Source organism: Saccoglossus kowalevskii, chromosome 20 (genome assembly GCF_978046115.1).
Source record: "Saccoglossus kowalevskii chromosome 20, keSacKowa6.1, whole genome shotgun sequence".
Taxonomy (NCBI): domain Eukaryota; kingdom Metazoa; phylum Hemichordata; class Enteropneusta; family Harrimaniidae; genus Saccoglossus; species Saccoglossus kowalevskii.
In genome coordinates this window covers 4,920,922-4,941,536 of record NC_140660.1, presented here as the reverse complement: position 1 = coordinate 4,941,536, position 20,615 = coordinate 4,920,922, and the positions used below count along the sequence as shown (strand labels likewise).

The 20,615-nt window shown below is 35.4% G+C and overlaps 2 pseudogenes across 2 annotated transcripts in view; both read right to left on the bottom strand.

The window, feature by feature from the left end:
- Nucleotides 1-20,615, bottom strand: part of LOC102810266 (uncharacterized) — a 152,724-nt pseudogene that overhangs the window by 40,507 nt on the left and 91,602 nt on the right. The window lies entirely within an intron of this gene.
- Nucleotides 3,143-20,615, bottom strand: part of LOC146729941 (ubiquitin-conjugating enzyme E2 Z-like) — a 34,657-nt pseudogene continuing 17,184 nt past the window's right edge. The window contains exons 5-6 of the transcript XR_014927886.1: nt 9,015-9,105; nt 3,143-4,605 (exon numbers count right to left, since the gene is read on the bottom strand). The product of XR_014927886.1 is annotated as a ubiquitin-conjugating enzyme E2 Z-like (transcript). The remainder of the gene's footprint in view (nt 4,606-9,014; nt 9,106-20,615) is intronic.

The window sequence follows — 20,615 nt, the reverse complement described above, 5'->3', positions numbered from 1 at the left end:
ACCCTATTCATTTCTATAGACTATCTATACGTTTTATGCATGTACATACACAGTGACTGGCAGGCAAATGCACCCTATTCATTTCTATAGGCCATCTATACGTTTTATGCATGTACATACGCAGTGACTGGCTGGCAAATGGACCCTATTCATTTCTATAGGCCATCTATACGTTTTATGCATGTACATACGCAGTGACTGGCAGGCAAATGGACCCTATTCATTTCTATAGGCCATCTATACGTTTTATGCATGTACATACGCAGTGACTGGCAGGCAAATGGACCCTATTCATTTCTATAGGCATCTATATGTTTTATGCATGTACATACGCAGTGACTGGCTGGCAAATGGACCCTATTCATTTCTATAGGCCATCTATACGTTTTATGCATGTACATACACAGTGACTGGCAGGCAAATGCACCCTATTCATTTCTATAGGCTATCTATATGTTTTATGCATGTACATACGCTGTGACTGGCAGGCAAATGAACCCTATTCATTTCTATAGGCTATCTATATGTTTTATGCATGTACATACGCTGTGACTGGCAGGCAAATGAACCCTATTCATTTCTATAGGCTATCTATATGTTTTATGCATGTACATACGCAGTGACTGGCAGGCAAATGGACCCTATTCATTTCTATAGGCCATCTATACGTTTTATGCATGTACATACGCAGTGACTGGCTGGCAAATGGACCCTATTCATTTCTACAGGCCATCTATACGTTTTATGCATGTACATACGCAGTGACTGGCTGGCAAATGCACCCTATTCATTTCTACAGGCCATCTATATGTTTTATGCATGTACATACGCAGTGACTGGCAGGCAAATGGACCCTATTCATTTCTATAGGCCATCTATACGTTTTATGCATGTACAAACGCAGTGACTGGCTGGCAAATGCACCCTATTCATTTCTACAGGCTATCTATACGTTTTATGCATGTACATACGCAGTGACTGGCAGGCAAATGGACCCTATTCATTTCTATAGGCCATCTATACGTTTTATGCATGTACACACACAGTGACTGGCTGGCAAATGGACCCTATTCATTTCTATAGGCCATCTATGTGTTGTGTGCATGTACATACGCAGTGACTGGCAGGCAAATGGACCCTATTCATTTCTACAGGCTATCTATATGTTTTATGCATGTACATAGGCAGTGACTGGCTGGCAAATGCACCCTATTCATTTCTATAGGCTATCTATATGTTTTATGCATGTACATACGCAGTGACTGGCTGGCAAATGCACCCTATTCATTTCTACAGGCTATCTATATGTTTTATGCATGTACATACGCAGTGACTGGCAGGCAAATGGACCCTATTCATTTCTATAGGCTATCTATACGTTTTATGCATGTACATACACAGTGACTGGCAGGCAAATGGACCCTATTCATTTCTATAGGCCATCTATACGTTTTATGCATGTACATACACAGTGACTGGCAGGCAAATGGACCCTATTCATTTCTATAGGCTATCTATATGTTTTATGCATGTACATACGCAGTGACTGGCTGGCAAATGCACCCTATTCATTTCTACAGGCTATCTATATGTTTTATGCATGTACATAACGCAGTGACTGGCAGGCAAATGGACCCTATTCATTTCTATAGACTATCTATACGTTTTATGCATGTACATACGCAGTGACTGGCAGGCAAATGGACCCTATTCATTTCTATAGGCTATCTATATGTTTTATGCATGTACATACGCAGTGACTGGCTGGCAAATGCACCCTATTCATTTCTATAGGCCATCTATATGTTTTATGCATGTACATACACAGTGACTGGCAGGCAAATGGACCCTATTCATTTCTATAGGCCATCTATGTGTTTTGCGACGTGTACATACACAGTGACTGGCTGGCAAATGGACCCTATTCATTTCTATAGGCCATCTATATGTTTTGTGGGAGTGTACATACGCAGTGACTGGCTGGCAAATGCACCCTATTCATTTCTATAGGCCATCTATGTGTTGTGTGCATGTACATACGCAGTGACTGGCAGGCAAATGGACCCTATTCATTTCTATTGGCCATCTATACGTTTTATGCATGTACATACGCAGTGACTGGCTGGCAAATGGACCCTATTCATTTCTATAGGCCATCTATACGTTTTGTGTGTGTACATACACAGTGACTGGCAGGCAAATGGACCCTATTCATTTTTATAGGCCATCTATATGTTTTGCGACGTGTACATACACAGTGACTGGCTGGCAAATGGACCCTATTCATTTCTATAGGCCATCTATATGTTTTGTGGGAGTGTACATACGCAGTGACTGGCAGGCAAATGGACACTATTCATTTCTATAGGCCATCTATATGTTTTGTGGGAGTGTACAAACGCAGTGACTGGCAGGCAAATGGACCCTATTCATTTCTATAGGCTATCTATACGTTTTGTGTGTGTACATATGCAGTGACTGGCTGGCAAATGGACACTATTCATTTCTATAGGCCATCTATACGTTTTGTGTGTGTGTACATACAGTGACTGGCTGACAAGAACTGAACAAGAGTTGAAGCATTCATATAAGATATGATTTGATTGGTTGAAAGAATCTGTCAGCAAACAAGCTTCTTGCTGATTGGGTGTTAGGTTGGGTAGCAAATCAATTACCCAGCATTCATTTCTGGCAACAGCATGGTACAGAGAATGGCTCCAAAAACTTATCTACACGCATGCTTATCACATGACCATCGTGCTTAACATTCACAATACTCGCGTCTAGCGTAAAATATCACTAGCTGATAGTTCACACTAAACATGGAGATATGCATGATAGACGTGACCAGTCTGTGTGTTTGAACTGTACAGAGAGAAAACCAAATTGCGTGGCAGTCTTTATCACTGTGAGAATTTCACACTAGATTACAACAATCTTTTGGGTGGTGAAAGTGTGTGATTGAACTGTACAGGGAGAAAACCAAATTGCATGGCAGTCTTTATCACTGAGAGAATTTCACACTAGATTACAACAATCTTTTGGGTGGTGAAAGTGTGTGATTGAACTGTACAGAGAGAAAACCAAATTGCGTGGCAGTCTTTATCACCGAGAGAATTTTACGCTAGATTACAACAATCTCTTGGGTGGTGAAATAACTCATAATAATGAAAGTTTATTTTGAAAAAAAATATTGCAAGGAAAAATAACATTTCTGTCGATTTTGAAAACCAGTGCGACCATAACTGCAATTGCACGGATGTCACACATAATTAACATATGATTCGTAATCATAGTTCACTTGGATTTGGTCATGTGATCGAAAGGTTATCACCTGATATCACTTTATCATAGAGCTGGTTGATAACCATGACATCATGGGTTGTATTAACCAATTACCTTCGATTTATGGAAAATACTAACCTATGAGGTCACTCATGTCAGCCAGCTCTACGATCATGTGATATTCCTTTCTAAAGCTAAGACTATATATGGTAGCTCACTACCATAAGTATAACCTTAATGCAAATAAAGTTTCCATATAAGGAGAGGTGGGAATCCACTGCATAATTTCTAAATAACACAAAAAAATGCATTAACATTATGAGTATGCAAATTCATGTACATATAAGGTAAGACAAGACAAGACCTCTCAGTAAATACCATAGAAGGAACTCATTAACATTATTATAATGAGTATGCAAATTCATGTACATATAAGGTAAGACAAGACCTCTCAGTAAATACCATAGAAGGAACTTATTAACATTATTATAATGAGTATGCAAATTCATGTACATATAAGGTAAGGTAAGACAAGACATCTCAGTAAACACCATAAAAGGAACTCATTAACATTATTATAATGTATGCAAATGAGGTTACACTGAAAAAGGATTTTGCTTCTCCTCATCAAGAAGTCAGTTTGAAACTTAAACTTTTCACCAGCAGACTTCCTTGCCAAAATTGTTCTACACTTTTTCTTAAATTCTTCAATATTTTTGGAAATGAATTCTTCTATTGGAGTCAAGACACAATTTGAGTCAGTTTTTAGTTTTTACTCAAAAAAATATTCTAAAGTTAAGTGCAGATTATAAACAGGATTATTTTGTGAAATTGTGACGAAAAGGTTAGCCTCACGTTTCTGTTGTCAATTTGCATACTACCTATGGTAGAATGGGGAAAATGTTTTTTGTTTTTGTGTCTTGTTGATCCATGTCAACCTTTAATAAAAAGTATTTGAAAGCATTATTTATTAAATATCAAATGTTGGAACATATAATCCTGTTGTCATAGTATTAAATAATCTAAATACCAAAAAAATACAATAACTGAACTACATCACTCCATCGTTTTTTTTTCAATTTTCGAAGGACGAGAAGCAAAACCCTTTTTTAGCCAAAGGCAAATAAAAATATAACTCATGAATATGCAAATCAGCTGTTTGATTGTTCGTTATTTGTATCTGTATCTGATGTACTCATATCGCTGTCTAAGTCAGATAATTTGTCGCCTAATTTTTTATCTAGTCGCCTCTTGATTTTATCTAATCTCAGCTTTAATGCAGCATACTCGAATCGTCCTCGCTTCTTAACCAAAAGGATTCTGAAATGAATAAGAAAATAACTTTAACATCATGGAAGATTAATTAGACATCAATATGAATAAGGTAACATCATGGAAGATGAATTACTCATCAATATGAATAAGGAAATAACTTTAACATCATGGAAGATGTATTAGTCATCAATATGAATAAGGTAACATCATGGAAGATGAATTACTCATCAATATGAATGAGGAAATAAATTTAACATCATGGAAGAAAAATTAGTCATCAATATGAATAAGGAAATAACTTTAACATTATGGAAGATGAATTGGTCATCAATATGGATTAGATTAGATTAGATTAATTAGAGCCAGTGAAAAAAGCTAAAGTCAACAAAACAGCACAAACTCAACTTTGAAGTAGTGTTGAACAAACAATATATATTACACATGTAGGGGGGGTTACACTATTCAGGAGAATCCCAAAGTACAGTTTTCACATAGATTTCAGTCTTCGTTTTCACCATTATGTTTGCCAGGCGATGAAAATATCTGGATGTTCATCCCTGAGAATAGACACTATAGATCACTAGTCACAGTAGATAATTTTACATTGAAAAATAAGGCAGGCCTTAGATTTACCCAAATTTTAGGCTTGAGTAAATTTTGTATATGAACTTGAAATTAAATATTTAGATCAGCTTAAATAGGTAATGCCTACTTGCAAAGACAACATTGCATACAAAAAGTTAGGGGATAAATAATGACATTTTGTGAAAGCAAACCAAATTTTTGATGAAAATTTGCACATAATTTTATTAAAATAGTGCTATTTGTAATCGGAAATGGTGGCGCTAATCTGTTGAAAAGATCATGCCAAGTTGTGAAAAGTAATTGGAAAATTGGTAGATTTGTTTGCAAATTTGACCTAAGTGGTTGTTCAACCAAACACTGCACGTAATTTCAGTATAAATATTGCAGTCGGAAATGGTGGCTCTAATCTGTTGAAAAGATCATGTCAAGTTGTGAAAAGTAATTGGAAAATTGGTAAATTTGTTTGCAAATTTGACCTAAGTGGTTGTTCAACCAAACACTGCACGTAATTTCAGTATAAATATTGCAGTCGGAAATGGTGGCTCTAATCTATTGAAAATATCATGTCAAGTTGTGAAAAGTAATTGGAAAATTGGTAGATTTGTTTGCAAATTTGACCTAAGTGGTTGTTCTACCAAACACTGCACGTAATTTCAGTATAAATATTGCAGTTGGAAATGGTGGCTCTAATCTGTTGAAAAGATCATGTCAAGTTGTGAAAAGTGATTGGAAAATTGGTAGATTTGTTTGCAAATTTGACCTAAGTGGTTGTTCTACCAAACACTGCACGTAATTTCAGTATAAATATTGCAGTTGGAAATGGTGGCTCTAATCTGTTGAAAAGATCATGTCAAGTTGTGAAAAGTGATTGGAAAATTGGTAGATTTGTTTGCAAATTTGACCTAAGTGGTTGTTCTACCAAACACTGCACGTAATTTCAGTATAAATATTGCAGTTGGAAATGGTGGCTCTAATCTGTTGAAAAGATCATGTCAAGTTGTGAAAAGTGATTGGAAAATTGGTAGATTTGTTTGCAAATTTGACCTAAGTGGTTGTTCTACCAAACACTGCACGTAATTTCAGTATAAATATTGCAGTTAGAAATGGTGGCTCTGATCTGTTGAAAAGATCATGTCAAGTTGTGAAAAGTGATTGGAAAATTGGTAGATTTGTTTGCAAATTTGACCTAAGCGGTTGTTCAACCAAATACTGCAGTTAAATGTTAGAAAAATTAATCAAAATTTGAATGAAAGCTAGACTGTAATACGTATAATTTATACAAGCAGCCTGTCGGCTGAGATAGCTCCGCTGTTAGCAATGCACATTACAATTAAAGAACTGAAGATATCATTAGAAAATGAACAATATGTATAGTATTAAAGCAATCGGACTTGCTGTTTTCAACAAAAATTTGAAAATATAACTTTTTATCAAAAATATTCATTAAGATTAGATAATTAAAGAACAAAATCATATCGAAATAAACAAATCTGAGAGAGGTCTAACTGTAGTACCTATGTAGTTTATATAATATCAAAGAAATCAGACTTGCAGTTTTTAACAAAAAAACGAAAATATCACTTTTTACCAAAAATGACAAAAATATTCATCAAAATTAGAGAATTAAAAATATCATCACGAAATGAACAAATCTGAGAGAGGTCCACATGTAGTACCTAGATATGTAGTATCAAAGCAATTGAACAAACAGTTTTTAACAAGAAGTCGAAAATATCACTTTTTACCAATAATGACAAAAATATTCATGAAAATTAGAGAATTGAAGATATCAGCACGAAATAAACAAATCTGAAAGAGGTCCACATGTAGTACCTATAAATGTAATATCAAAGAAATCAGAATTGCGGTTTTTAACAAAAAAACGAAAATATCACTTTTTACCAAAAATGACAAAAATATTCACCAAAATTAGAGAATTAAATATATCATTACAAAATGAACAAATCTGAGAGAGGTCCACATGTAGTGCCTATATATGTAATATCAAAGCAATTGGACTTGTGGTTTTTAACAAAAAGGTGAAAATATCACTTTTTACCAAAAATGACAAAAATATTCACCAAAATTAGTGAATTGAAGATATCATCATGAAATGAACAAATCTGAGAGAGGTCCACATGTAGTACCTATATATGTAACATCTAAGCAATTGGACTTGAGGTTTTTAACAAGAAGTCGAAAATATCACTTTTTACCAAAAATGACAAAAATATTCACCAAAATTAGAGAATTAAAGATATCATCACAAAATGAACAAACATGAGAGAGGAACACATGTAGTACCTAGATATGTAGTATCAAAGCAATTGGACATGCAGTTTTTAACGAGAAGTCGAAAATATCACTTTTTACCAAAAATGACAAAAATATTCATGAAAATTAGAGAATTGAAGATATCATCACGAAATAAACAAATCTGAGAGAGGTCCACATGTAGTACCTAGATATGTAATATCAAAGCAATTGGTTTTAACAAGAAGTCGAAAATATCACTTTTTACCAAAAATGACAAAAATATTCATGAAAATTAGAGAATTAAAGATATCATAACAAAATGAGCAAACATGAGAGAGGACCACATGTAGTACCTAGATATGTAGTATCAAAGCAATTGGACATGCAGTTTTTAACAAGAAGTGGAAAATATCACTTTTTACCAAAAATGACAAAAATATAAATCAAAATTAGAGAATTAAAGATATCATCACAAAATAAACAAATCTGAGAGAGGTCCACATGTAATACCTAGATATGTAATATCAAAGCAATTGGACTTTCGGTTTTCAACAAGAAGTCAAAAATATCACTTTTTACCAAAAATGACAAAAATATTCATGAAAATTAGAGAATTAAAGATATCATCACAAAATGAACAAATCTCAGAGGGGTCCACCCAAGGTACCTACATACCAAGTATCAACGCATTCGGGCAAGCGGTTTTCAAGAAGAAGTAGAAAATAGCATTTTCGACCAAAAATGACAAAAATTTTCGCTATAAATAAGACAATTGAACATATTCACACGAAATGAACAAATCTGAGAGAGAACCACCCAAGGTACCTTCCTAGAAAGTTTCACAGCTATACAGTTTGTGGTTTTTAAGAAGAAGTCGAAAATGTAAAGTTGACGACGGCGACGACAACGGACAATCAGTAATACTATAAGCTCCGCTCGACTTCGTCGACAGCGGAGCTAAAAATATAAACAGACAGCACTGACTAAACATACAAGTCATTGAAAATGACACAGTCTGTAAAATTTTTGAAAGTTCTCTTTGTGCTCGTCATATTAAAGCAGAGGGGTTGTCACATTTTAAACAAACAAGTTGGCCGCCAGTCGGCCATATTTGATTAAATTGTGAAACAAATTGTCCTAACATGTATTCTAACATGTATAAAGTATGTGCCAAATTTGAATGAAAACTGACAAAGCATGTCCAAGATACCTTATATAAAAAACAAAACAAGATGCCTACCAGTCGGCCATCTTTGATCCAATTGCGAAAGAAATTGTCATGGACATGTATCCTAACATGTATAATCTATGTACCAAATTTGAATGAAAACTGACAAAGCATGTACAAAATACAACATTTTCAAAAAAACAAGATGGCTGCCAGTCGGCCATTTTGAATCGAATCGCTAAACCACTGCATGTGCATATGTCACACATAAAGTACTAGGCACATGCAAAGAATGAATAGAATCGGTCCAAAGGATTCTGAGATATGACTCTGGACAGACGTACGGACGAACAGAGTCCTCATTTTCAGACTTTGAACAGGGACTAATAATGTTAAGAAATAGCGTACAAAGTTGTGTATATTCTGTACCATACTGATCACCTACCTGCATGGCTTGAGATGAGAGATGTGCACTATCATTCACTGTGGCTATATAATAATCATAAAATTCAGGAAATGATTTTTCCATTACATCTCTGAAACAAATAACAACAAAGTGACATACAGTAGACCAATCACTGATAGCATAGTGGTTGTCACATCAGACTCATGATTTCATTCACTAACAAATGCGAATTTGTCGAAACCAAACAGTGACAACAGGCTGGGAGTGCGCATGCGTGAGTAGTAGAAACATCGGTACCGATCTGCTCCACCAAAATAAGAAAAAAATCTATCGAAAACCTCATCAACCAGGAAAATTTAATACACCATGGCAAGTAATAAGACCAGCTACAAGAACAAAGATAGAAGAGTAGACTAAATGATATCAGGATCGACCAGAAATACAAGGCGAACAACACCGGACCGAGGAGAGGAACAAGATGGCAGTACGGAAAGCAGCAATAGCCAGCAAGATCTTAAAACACTCGTGAACCTGCCTACAGAACAAAAAATAACGATAATCCTAAAGAAAATCTTCGAAATAAAGTCTGATGTCGAGCAGATCGCACCATTAACTAAGAAAATAGAAGAGATGGAAGGAAGGGTGAAAGATATAGAAACATCGATCAAAAATGTCCACGAGAAAATGGAAGAAATTACGAAAGACACAGCCACCAAACATGAATTGACTGAATTAGAAGAAAAACTACGAGAAGTCGAAAAAGAAATAGAAAGACTAAAATGGAAACAAGACGATCAAGAAAATAGAGGAAGACGAATGAATATTAATTTCAGAAACATACCAGAGGGGTCAGAACAAGGAAGCAAGGGATGTATAGAATTTATACGAACATTTATGGAACAACACATGGGGTTAGAATCAGTAAAGAACATAGCGCTACAGAGGGCGCACAGAGACCCACCATTTTTGAACCCGTCGAAAGGAAAAACAACAAACCACAGACCAATAAAAGTGGCATTTGTAAATGCAGGCGAGGCCAGAAATATACTTATGTCGGCACCACGCATTCTGAGAAATCACCCATATAAAGGTAATCATATATTTATCACTGATGACGTCAGCTTAACAGTGCAAGCCGAACGAAACGCCTACTCGAGTACAAGAAGCAGTTGAAGGCTGAACAACCCCAAAAACGATGTTTTGTGGCTTGGCGTGTATCCGCTACATTAATGGTCGAAGGGGACGACGGCAAGATGAAGCAGATGACAGTTAAGGACATTAAATGAGTAATATTACATTAAATGGAACTAAAATTGATTTGAGCTTTGATGAGGTTTACATGTGAGTAACTGTCATTTTGGGGCCGGAGGTAAGATAGGTGTTTTTTTGTAAGTAATTTGTTTCTACCGACATGGTAACACCTGCACTTCACCTTTTGGTTAACTCAATCTCTTGTTATGTATTCATGTGTGGATTATTTGTTTTAGCTTTTATATGTTTTTATTTAAGTTATGTTGTTGTTATACTTCAAAAATGGGCAAAATATTTCAACTTGAAACCTGATTATATGTATAATTATGTGATTGATGGAACTTAGTATTTTAACCTTCAATGCCAGGGGGTTGCGGGATTACAAGAAAAGAAAAAAGATTTCAATCTGGCTGAACAAGAAAAAAGCTAACCTAATTTTATTACAAGAAACACATAGCACCCCATCAGATGAACAGTTTTGGTCATTACAATTTAAAGGCCAGTGCTGGTTCGCCCATGGTACAAGCGCTAGCAGGGGGGTGATGGTGATAGCTAAAGATTTGAATTTATCCATTAAAAAATGCATTATTGACCGGGAGGATGGTAGGTATGTTCTGCTCCATGCGGTATGTGGTGGAAGATCCTTTATAATTTTAAACACATATGCTCCTAACAGAGAAATAGAACATAACCACTTTTTGTCACAAATTGACCAGTTGCTGTTGGAGAATCCCTTTGAACCACAAAGCAAGATAATTTGGGGAGGGGATCTAAATTTTGCAATGAACTTAAAATTAGATAGAGGAGGAGGTAACCCCAAATTTTGGCAAAAATCAGCAAACCAAATGAACGACATTATGGAAAAATACAATGTAGTAGATAATTGGCGTCTATTGAACCCAGAGGTACAGCGATTCACATGGCGGAGAGGTAAACCTTATGTAATACAAAGTAGGCTAGATTACATTTTCATATCGAATGACCTGCAAAGCCTGGTGAATAAAGTTGAGATTATTCCAGGAGTGCAATCAGACCATTCTGCAGTTCAACTTATACTTAACTTAGCCGAATTAAATCGAGGTCCATCACACTGGAAATTCAATGCTAGCCTTGTAAATGACGGAGTCTTTGTAAAAAGTTTGACAGAAAAAATTTCCATGTGGAAAATGGAAGTAGAAAACAAGGATAAGGGATTTATTTGGAACTACATAAAATATAAAATAAGAGAATTCTCTATAAAATACTGTAAAAAAAGGCTAAAAGCCGTAAAGATAAAATTAAAGAATGTGAAAAGGAAATTATACTCCTGGAAAAATTATGTTGCAACACCCCAACTGAAAATAATTTAGAGGAAGCCAGACATGAACTAGAAAAAGAATACGATTACATCACAGAAGGGCAAATAATTAGATCTAGAGCAAGCTGGTATGAAAAAGGCGAAAAGAATAATAAATACTTCCTGGGTTTATTAAAAACAAAAAAAAGTAGATCGGTTATAACGCGACTTAAAAAGAACAATAGAACTATAGAAAATCATAAAGAGGTACTTCTGGAAATAAAATCATTTTATGAAGATCTCTATAGGGCAATCACTAAAGAGAACCCAAACCTGCAGGAATTTTTAAATGACAAAACACCCAAACTGGAGGAAAAATCAAAAAATGTTTGTGAGGGACTACTATCCATTGGGGAGGTATTCAATATGTTGAAATCACTTCCAAAAAATAGGAGCCCGGGAAATGATGGATTGACTTCAGAGTTCTACAAGACCTTTTGGCCCATAGTGGGAAAAATGGTTGTTGATTCCCTAAATTCTGGGTACCATAAAGGGGAATTCTCAGTCTCACAACGTCAAGGTATAATAACTTTAATTGAAAAACAAGGGAGAGACCAACAGCAACTTAAAAACTGGCGGCCAATCACACTTTTAAACGTGGACATGAAACTTGCATCAAAATGTTTAGCAAAAAGAGTTGAACAAATCTTGCCTGAGATAATTGGTTTATTCCAGGTTGCTTTTGTGAAGGGAAGAATTGCAGGAGATTATATAAGACTGATAGACGAAATTTACAACTATACACTGGAGCAGGGTTTGCCTGGCATCTTGTTGGCAATAGACTTTGAAAAGGCCTTCGACACCGTCAATTGGAAATTTCTTTTACGTGTTTTAGAAAAATTTGGATTTGGGGAAAATTTCTGTAGATGGGTCAAAGTAATGTACACAAACATTCAAAGCAGCTTAATGAATAATGGTTATAGCACGGGATATTTTGAAGTCCAAAGAGGGGTGAGACAATGGGACCCTTTGTCGCCAGCTTTATTTATATTGGTACTGGAAACATTACTTATTGCAATAAGGGAAGACAAAAATATTAATGGTATTTCAGTGGCAGGGCAGCATGTTAAGGAATCCGCATTTGCGGATGATATGACATGCTGTCTCTCTCTGACTGTAAATCTGTGGAAGTTTTATTATGCAAGATGAAAACATTTCAGACATGCTCTGGGTTGAAAATAAACAAAGGAAAAACGGAAGCGGTCTGCCTGGGAAAATGGAGAAACAAAAAAGATGAGAAATTCTGGGTAAAGTGGCCCACCTCGCCTATTAAGATTGTGGGAGTATACTATTCATACGATAGAGTGGAAATGAGAGAAACAAATATAGAAAAACCCCTAAGAAATCTGAAAAGAATCCTTAATCTATGGAAGTGCAGAAAACTCTCCCTGTTTGGGAAGATTCAGATAATCAAAACATTTGGGTTATCTCAATTTACATATATTCTATCTAATACATATGTGCAAAATAATGTTTTGAAACAAGTTCAAAAACTAATATACAATTTTATATGGGAAGGTACAGACCGAATAGCAAGAAAAACTATGATAGGGGAGGTGGGCAGTGGGGGAATAAGAATGTTAGATATATTCATCACAAAGAAAACTCAAAGGATTCTTTGGATAAAACGTTTAATATGATAGGGGAGGTGGGCAGTGGGGGAATAAGAATGTTAGATGTATTCTTCACAAAGAAAACTCAAAGGATTCTTTGGATAAAACGTTTAATATGATAGGGGAGGTGGGCAGTGGGGGAATAAGAATGTTAGATGTATTCATCTCAAAGAAAACTCAAAGGATTCTTTGGATAAAACGTTTAATATGATAGGGGAGGTGGGCAGTGGGGGAATAAGAATGTTAGATGTATTCATCTCAAAGAAAACTCAAAGGATTCTTTGGATAAAACGTTTAATATGATAGGGGAGGTGGGCAGTGGGGGAATAAGAATGTTAGATGTATTCTTCACAAAGAAAACTCAAAGGATTCTTTGGATAAAACGTTTAATAAATGACGAAATACACCATCCCTGGAAATTCTTTGTACAAGACAAAATTAATAAAATTGGAGGGTACATATTATTAAAATGCAACTTCTCAGCCAGACTGCTCCCAGTCAAATTTACAGAATTTATTTTAGATTGTTTAAACATATGGCAAGAAATAAACGAGCATAGAGGAATATATCAGATTTTATGGAACAATAAATTAATCAAAATTGGGGGAAAATCAATATATTACCGCAAGTTTGATGAACTAGGAATTAGATACATATCTGATCTATACAGTGGTAAAAGAATGAAACCTTGGGTTGATTTTCAGAGGAGAGGTCTAACAATGATTGACAAACTAAAATGGGTTGGATTGTGTAACACTATCCCAGACACTATTCCTGGAACGTAAAGAAATAACAATTATAGTTGAAAATAAACAAATTCACCTGGAAAATATAACAAGAAAATCCTTAAAAGGAGAGCTAATCAACAGAATTTCTATGAAACCCAGAAGTCAGTCAATAATTAAAAATAGATTCACTAATGTAATAGAATGGAACCAAATGTATAAAATGGTCATCAACTTAACAACAGACACGAAAACCAGAGAATTTCAATTCAAACTTTTACACAATATTCTGTACACTAATTATCAACTGCACAAAATTAACCCACAACGCTTCCCAGAAGAAAAATGTACCTTTTGCAATGATCACCCAGAAACGCCTAAACACCTCTTTATGTAAGTATGTGGTGTCCCTATGGCAAGATATCTTTGTAAATCTAGGGGAAGCACTTCAACTCAGTAGTGTGCCAAATAAACTTTGTTTGATATTGGGGAATCCTGAATATAGTTGGCAAGTGAACTTTATAAGTCTACTAGCTAGAAAACATATCTATTTCTCAAAATTCAAAAAAACAGTGCCAAACTACCTAAATTTCAAGCATTTGCTGAAAAGATATTTTGAAATTGAAAGACAAATTGCAAGAATCAGTAAAGAACATAGCGCTACAGAGGGCGCACAGAGACCCGCCATTTTTGAACCCGTCAAAAGGAAAAAACAACAAACCACAGACCAATAAAAGTGGCATTTGTAAATGCAGGCGAGACCAGAAATATACTTATGTCGGCACCACGCATTCTGAGAAATTACCCATATAAAGGTAATCATATATTTATCACTGATGACAACAGCTTAACAGTGCAAGCCGAACGAAGACGCCTACTCGAGTACAAGAAGCAGTTGAAGGCTGAACAACCCCAAAAACGATGTTTTGTGGCTTGGCGTGTACCCGCTACATTAATGGTCGAAGGGGACGACGGCAAGATGAAGCAGATGACAGTTAAGGACATTAAATGAGTAATATTACATTAAATGGAACTAAAATTGATTTGAGCTTTGATGAGGTTTACATGTGAGTAACTGTCATTTTGGGGCCGGAGGTAAGATAGGTGTTTTTTTGTAAGTAATTTGTTTCTACCGACATGGTAACACCTGCACTTCACCTTTTGGTTAACTCAATCTCTTGTTATGTATTCATGTGTGGATTATTTGTTTTAGCTTTTATATGTTTTTATTTAAGTTATGTTGTTGTTATACTTCAAAAATGGGCAAAATATTTCAACTTGAAACCTGATTATATGTATAATTATGTGATTGATGGAACTTAGTATTTTAACCTTCAATGCCAGGGGGTTGCGGGATTACAAGAAAAGAAAAAAGATTTCAATCTGGCTGAACAAGAAAAAAGCTAACCTAATTTTACTACAAGAAACACATAGCACCCCATCAGATGAACAGTTTTGGTCATTACAATTTAAAGGCCAGTGCTGGTTCGCCCATGGTACAAGCGCTAGCAGGGGGGTGATGGTGATAGCTAAAGATTTGAATTTATCCATTAAAAAATGCATTATTGACCGGGAGGATGGTAGGTATGTTCTGCTCCATGCGGTATGTGGTGGAAGATCCTTTATAATTTTAAACACATATGCTCCTAACAGAGAAATAGAACATAACCACTTTTTGTCACAAATTGACCAGTTGCTGTTGGACAATCCCTTTGAACCACAAAGCAAGATAATTTGGGGAGGGGATCTAAATTTTGCAATGAACTTAAAATTAGATAGAGGAGGAGGTAACCCCAAATTTTGGCAAAAATCAGCAAACCAAATGAACGACATTATGGAAAAATACAATGTATATCTAGCGTCTATTGAACCCAGAGGTACAGCGATTCACATGGCGGAGAGGTAAACCTTATGTAATACAAAGTAGGCTAGATTACATGTTCATATCGAATGACCTGCAAAGCCTGGTGAATAAAGTTGAGATTATTCCAGAAGTGCAATCAGACCATTATGCAGTTCAACTTATACTTAACTTAGCCGAATTAAATCGAGGTCCATCACACTGGAAATTCAATGCTAGCCTTGTAAATGACGAAGTCTTTGTAAAAAGTTTGACAGAAAAAATTTCAGTGTGGAAAATGGAAGTAGAAAACAAGGATAAGGGATTTATTTGGGACTACATAAAATATAAAATAAGAGAATTCTCTATAAAATACTGTAAAAAAAAGGGCTAAAAGCCGTAAAGATAAAATTAAAGAATGTGAAAGGGAAATTATACTCCTGGAAAAATTATGTTGCAACACCCCAACTGAAAATAATTTAAATAATTTAGAGGAAGCCAGACATGAACTAGAAAAAGAATACGATTACATCACAGAAGGGCAAATAATTAGATCTAGAGCAAGCTGGTATGAAAAAAGCGAAAAGAATAATAAATACTTCCTGGGTTTATTAAAAACAAAAAAAAGTAGATCGGTTATAACGCGACTTAAAAAGAACAATAGAACTATAGAAAATCATAAAGAGGTACTTCTGGAAATAAAATCATTTTATGAAGATCTCTATAGGGCAATCACTAAAGAGAACCCAAACCTGCAGGAATTTTTAAATGACAAAACACCCAAACTGGAGGAAAAATCAAAAAATGTTTGTGAGGGACTACTATCCATTGGGGAGGTATTCAATATGTTGAAATCACTTCCAAAAAATAGGAGCCCGGGAAATGATGGATTGACTTCAGAGTTCTACAAGACCTTTTGGCCCATAGTGGGAAAAATGGTTGTTGATTCCCTAAATTCTGGGTACCATAAAGGGGAATTCTCAGTCTCACAACGTCAAGGTATAATAACTTTAATTGAAAAACAAGGGAGAGACCAACAGCAACTTAAAAACTGGCGGCCAATCACACTTTTAAACGTGGACATGAAACTTGCATCAAAATGTTTAGCAAAAAGAGTTGAACAAATCTTGCCTGAGATAATTGGTTTATTCCAGGTTGCTTTTGTGAAGGGAAGAATTGCAGGAGATTATATAAGACTGATAGACGAAATTTACAACTATACACTGGAGCAGGGTTTGCCTGGCATCTTGTTGGCAATAGACTTTGAAAAGGCCTTCGACACCGTCAATTGGAAATTTCTTTTACGTGTTTTAGAAAAATTTGGATTTGGGGAAAATTTCTGTAGATGGGTCAAAGTAATGTACACAAACATTCAAAGCAGCTTAATGAATAATGGTTATAGCACGGGATATTTTGAAGTCCAAAGAGGGGTGAGACAATGGGACCCTTTGTCGCCAGCTTTATTTATATTGGTACTGGAAACATTACTTATTGCAATAAGGGAAGACAAAAATATTAATGGTATTTCAGTGGCAGGGCAGCATGTTAAGGAATCCGCATTTGCGGATGATATGACATGCTGTCTCTCTCTGACTGTAAATCTGTGGAAGTTTTATTATGCAAGATGAAAACATTTCAGACATGCTCTGGGTTGAAAATAAACAAAGGAAAAACGGAAGCGGTCTGCCTGGGAAAATGGAGAAACAAAAAAGATGAGAAATTCTGGGTAAAGTGGCCCACCTCGCCTATTAAGATTGTGGGAGTATACTATTCATACGATAGAGTGGAAATGAGAGAAACAAATATAGAAAAACCCCTAAGAAATCTGAAAAGAATCCTTAATCTATGGAAGTGCAGAAAACTCTCCCTGTTTGGGAAGATTCAGATAATCAAAACATTTGGGTTATCTCAATTTACATATATTCTATCTAATACATATGTGCAAAATAATGTTTTGAAACAAGTTCAAAAACTAATATACAATTTTATATGGGAAGGTACAGACCGAATAGCAAGAAAAACTATGATAGGGGAGGTGGGCAGTGGGGGAATAAGAATGTTAGATATATTCATCACAAAGAAAACTCAAAGGATTCTTTGGATAAAACGTTTAATATGATAGGGGAGGTGGGCAGTGGGGGAATAAGAATGTTAGATGTATTCTTCACAAAGAAAACTCAAAGGATTCTTTGGATAAAACGTTTAATATGATAGGGGAGGTGGGCAGTGGGGGAATAAGAATGTTAGATGTATTCATCTCAAAGAAAACTCAAAGGATTCTTTGGATAAAACGTTTAATATGATAGGGGAGGTGGGCAGTGGGGGAATAAGAATGTTAGATGTATTCATCTCAAAGAAAACTCAAAGGATTCTTTGGATAAAACGTTTAATATGATAGGGGAGGTGGGCAGTGGGGGAATAAGAATGTTAGATGTATTCTTCACAAAGAAAACTCAAAGGATTCTTTGGATAAAACGTTTAATAAATGACGAAATACACCATCCCTGGAAATTCTTTGTACAAGACAAAATTAATAAAATTGGAGGGTACATATTATTAAAATGCAACTTCTCAGCCAGACTGCTCCCAGTCAAATTTACAGAATTTATTTTAGATTGTTTAAACATATGGCAAGAAATAAACGAGCATAGAGGAATATATCAGATTTTATGGAACAATAAATTAATCAAAATTGGGGGAAAATCAATATATTACCGCAAGTTTGATGAACTAGGAATTAGATACATATCTGATCTATACAGTGGTAAAAGAATGAAACCTTGGGTTGATTTTCAGAGGAGAGGTCTAACAATGATTGACAAACTAAAATGGGTTGGATTGTGTAACACTATCCCAGACACTATTCCTGGAACGTAAAGAAATAACAATTATAGTTGAAAATAAACAAATTCACCTGGAAAATATAACAAGAAAATCCTTAAAAGGAGAGCTAATCAACAGAATTTCTATGAAACCCAGAAGTCAGTCAATAATTAAAAATAGATTCACTAATGTAATAGAATGGAACCAAATGTATAAAATGGTCATCAACTTAACAACAGACACGAAAACCAGAGAATTTCAATTCAAACTTTTACACAATATTCTGTACACTAATTATCAACTGCACAAAATTAACCCACAACGCTTCCCAGAAGAAAAATGTACCTTTTGCAATGATCACCCAGAAACGCCTAAACACCTCTTTATGTAAGTATGTGGTGTCCCTATGGCAAGATATCTTTGTAAATCTAGGGGAAGCACTTCAACTCAGTAGTGTGCCAAATAAACTTTGTTTGATATTGGGGAATCCTGAATATAGTTGGCAAGTGAACTTTATAAGTCTACTAGCTAGAAAACATATCTATTTCTCAAAATTCAAAAAAACAGTGCCAAACTACCTAAATTTCAAGCATTTGCTGAAAAGATATTTTGAAATTGAAAGACAAATTGCAAGAATCAGTAAAGAACATAGCGCTACAGAGGGCGCACAGAGACCCGCCATTTTTGAACCCGTCAAAAGGAAAAAACAACAAACCACAGACCAATAAAAGTGGCATTTGTAAATGCAGGCGAGACCAGAAATATACTTATGTCGGCACCACGCATTCTGAGAAATTACCCATATAAAGGTAATCATATATTTATCACTGATGACAACAGCTTAACAGTGCAAGCCGAACGAAGACGCCTACTCGAGTACAAGAAGCAGTTGAAGGCTGAACAACCCCAAAAACGATGTTTTGTGGCTTGGCGTGTACCCGCTACATTAATGGTCGAAGGGGACGACGGCAAGATGAAGCAGATGACAGTTAAGGACATTAAATGAGTAATATTACATTAAATGGAACTAAAATTGATTTGAGCTTTGATGAGGTTTACATGTGAGTAACTGTCATTTTGGGGCCGGAGGTAAGATAGGTGTTTTTTTGTAAGTAATTTGTTTCTACCGACATGGTAACACCTGCACTTCACCTTTTGGTTAACTCAATCTCTTGTTATGTATTCATGTGTGGATTATTTGTTTTAGCTTTTATATGTTTTTATTTAAGTTATGTTGTTGTTATACTTCAAAAATGGGCAAAATATTTCAACTTGAAACCTGATTATATGTATAATTATGTGATTGATGGAACTTAGTATTTTAACCTTCAATGCCAGGGGGTTGCGGGATTACAAGAAAAGAAAAAAGATTTCAATCTGGCTGAACAAGAAAAAAGCTAACCTAATTTTACTACAAGAAACACATAGCACCCCATCAGATGAACAGTTTTGGTCATTACAATTTAAAGGCCAGTGCTGGTTCGCCCATGGTACAAGCGCTAGCAGGGGGGTGATGGTGATAGCTAAAGATTTGAATTTATCCATTAAAAAATGCATTATTGACCGGGAGGATGGTAGGTATGTTCTGCTCCATGCGGTATGTGGTGGAAGATCCTTTATAATTTTAAACACATATGCTCCTAACAGAGAAATAGAACATAACCACTTTTTGTCACAAATTGACCAGTTGCTGTTGGACAATCCCTTTGAACCACAAAGCAAGATAATTTGGGGAGGGGATCTAAATTTTGCAATGAACTTAAAATTAGATAGAGGAGGAGGTAACCCCAAATTTTGGCAAAAATCAGCAAACCAAATGAACGACATTATGGAAAAATACAATGTATATCTAGCGTCTATTGAACCCAGAGGTACAGCGATTCACATGGCGGAGAGGTAAACCTTATGTAATACAAAGTAGGCTAGATTACATGTTCATATCGAATGACCTGCAAAGCCTGGTGAATAAAGTTGAGATTATTCCAGAAGTGCAATCAGACCATTATGCAGTTCAACTTATACTTAACTTAGCCGAATTAAATCGAGGTCCAT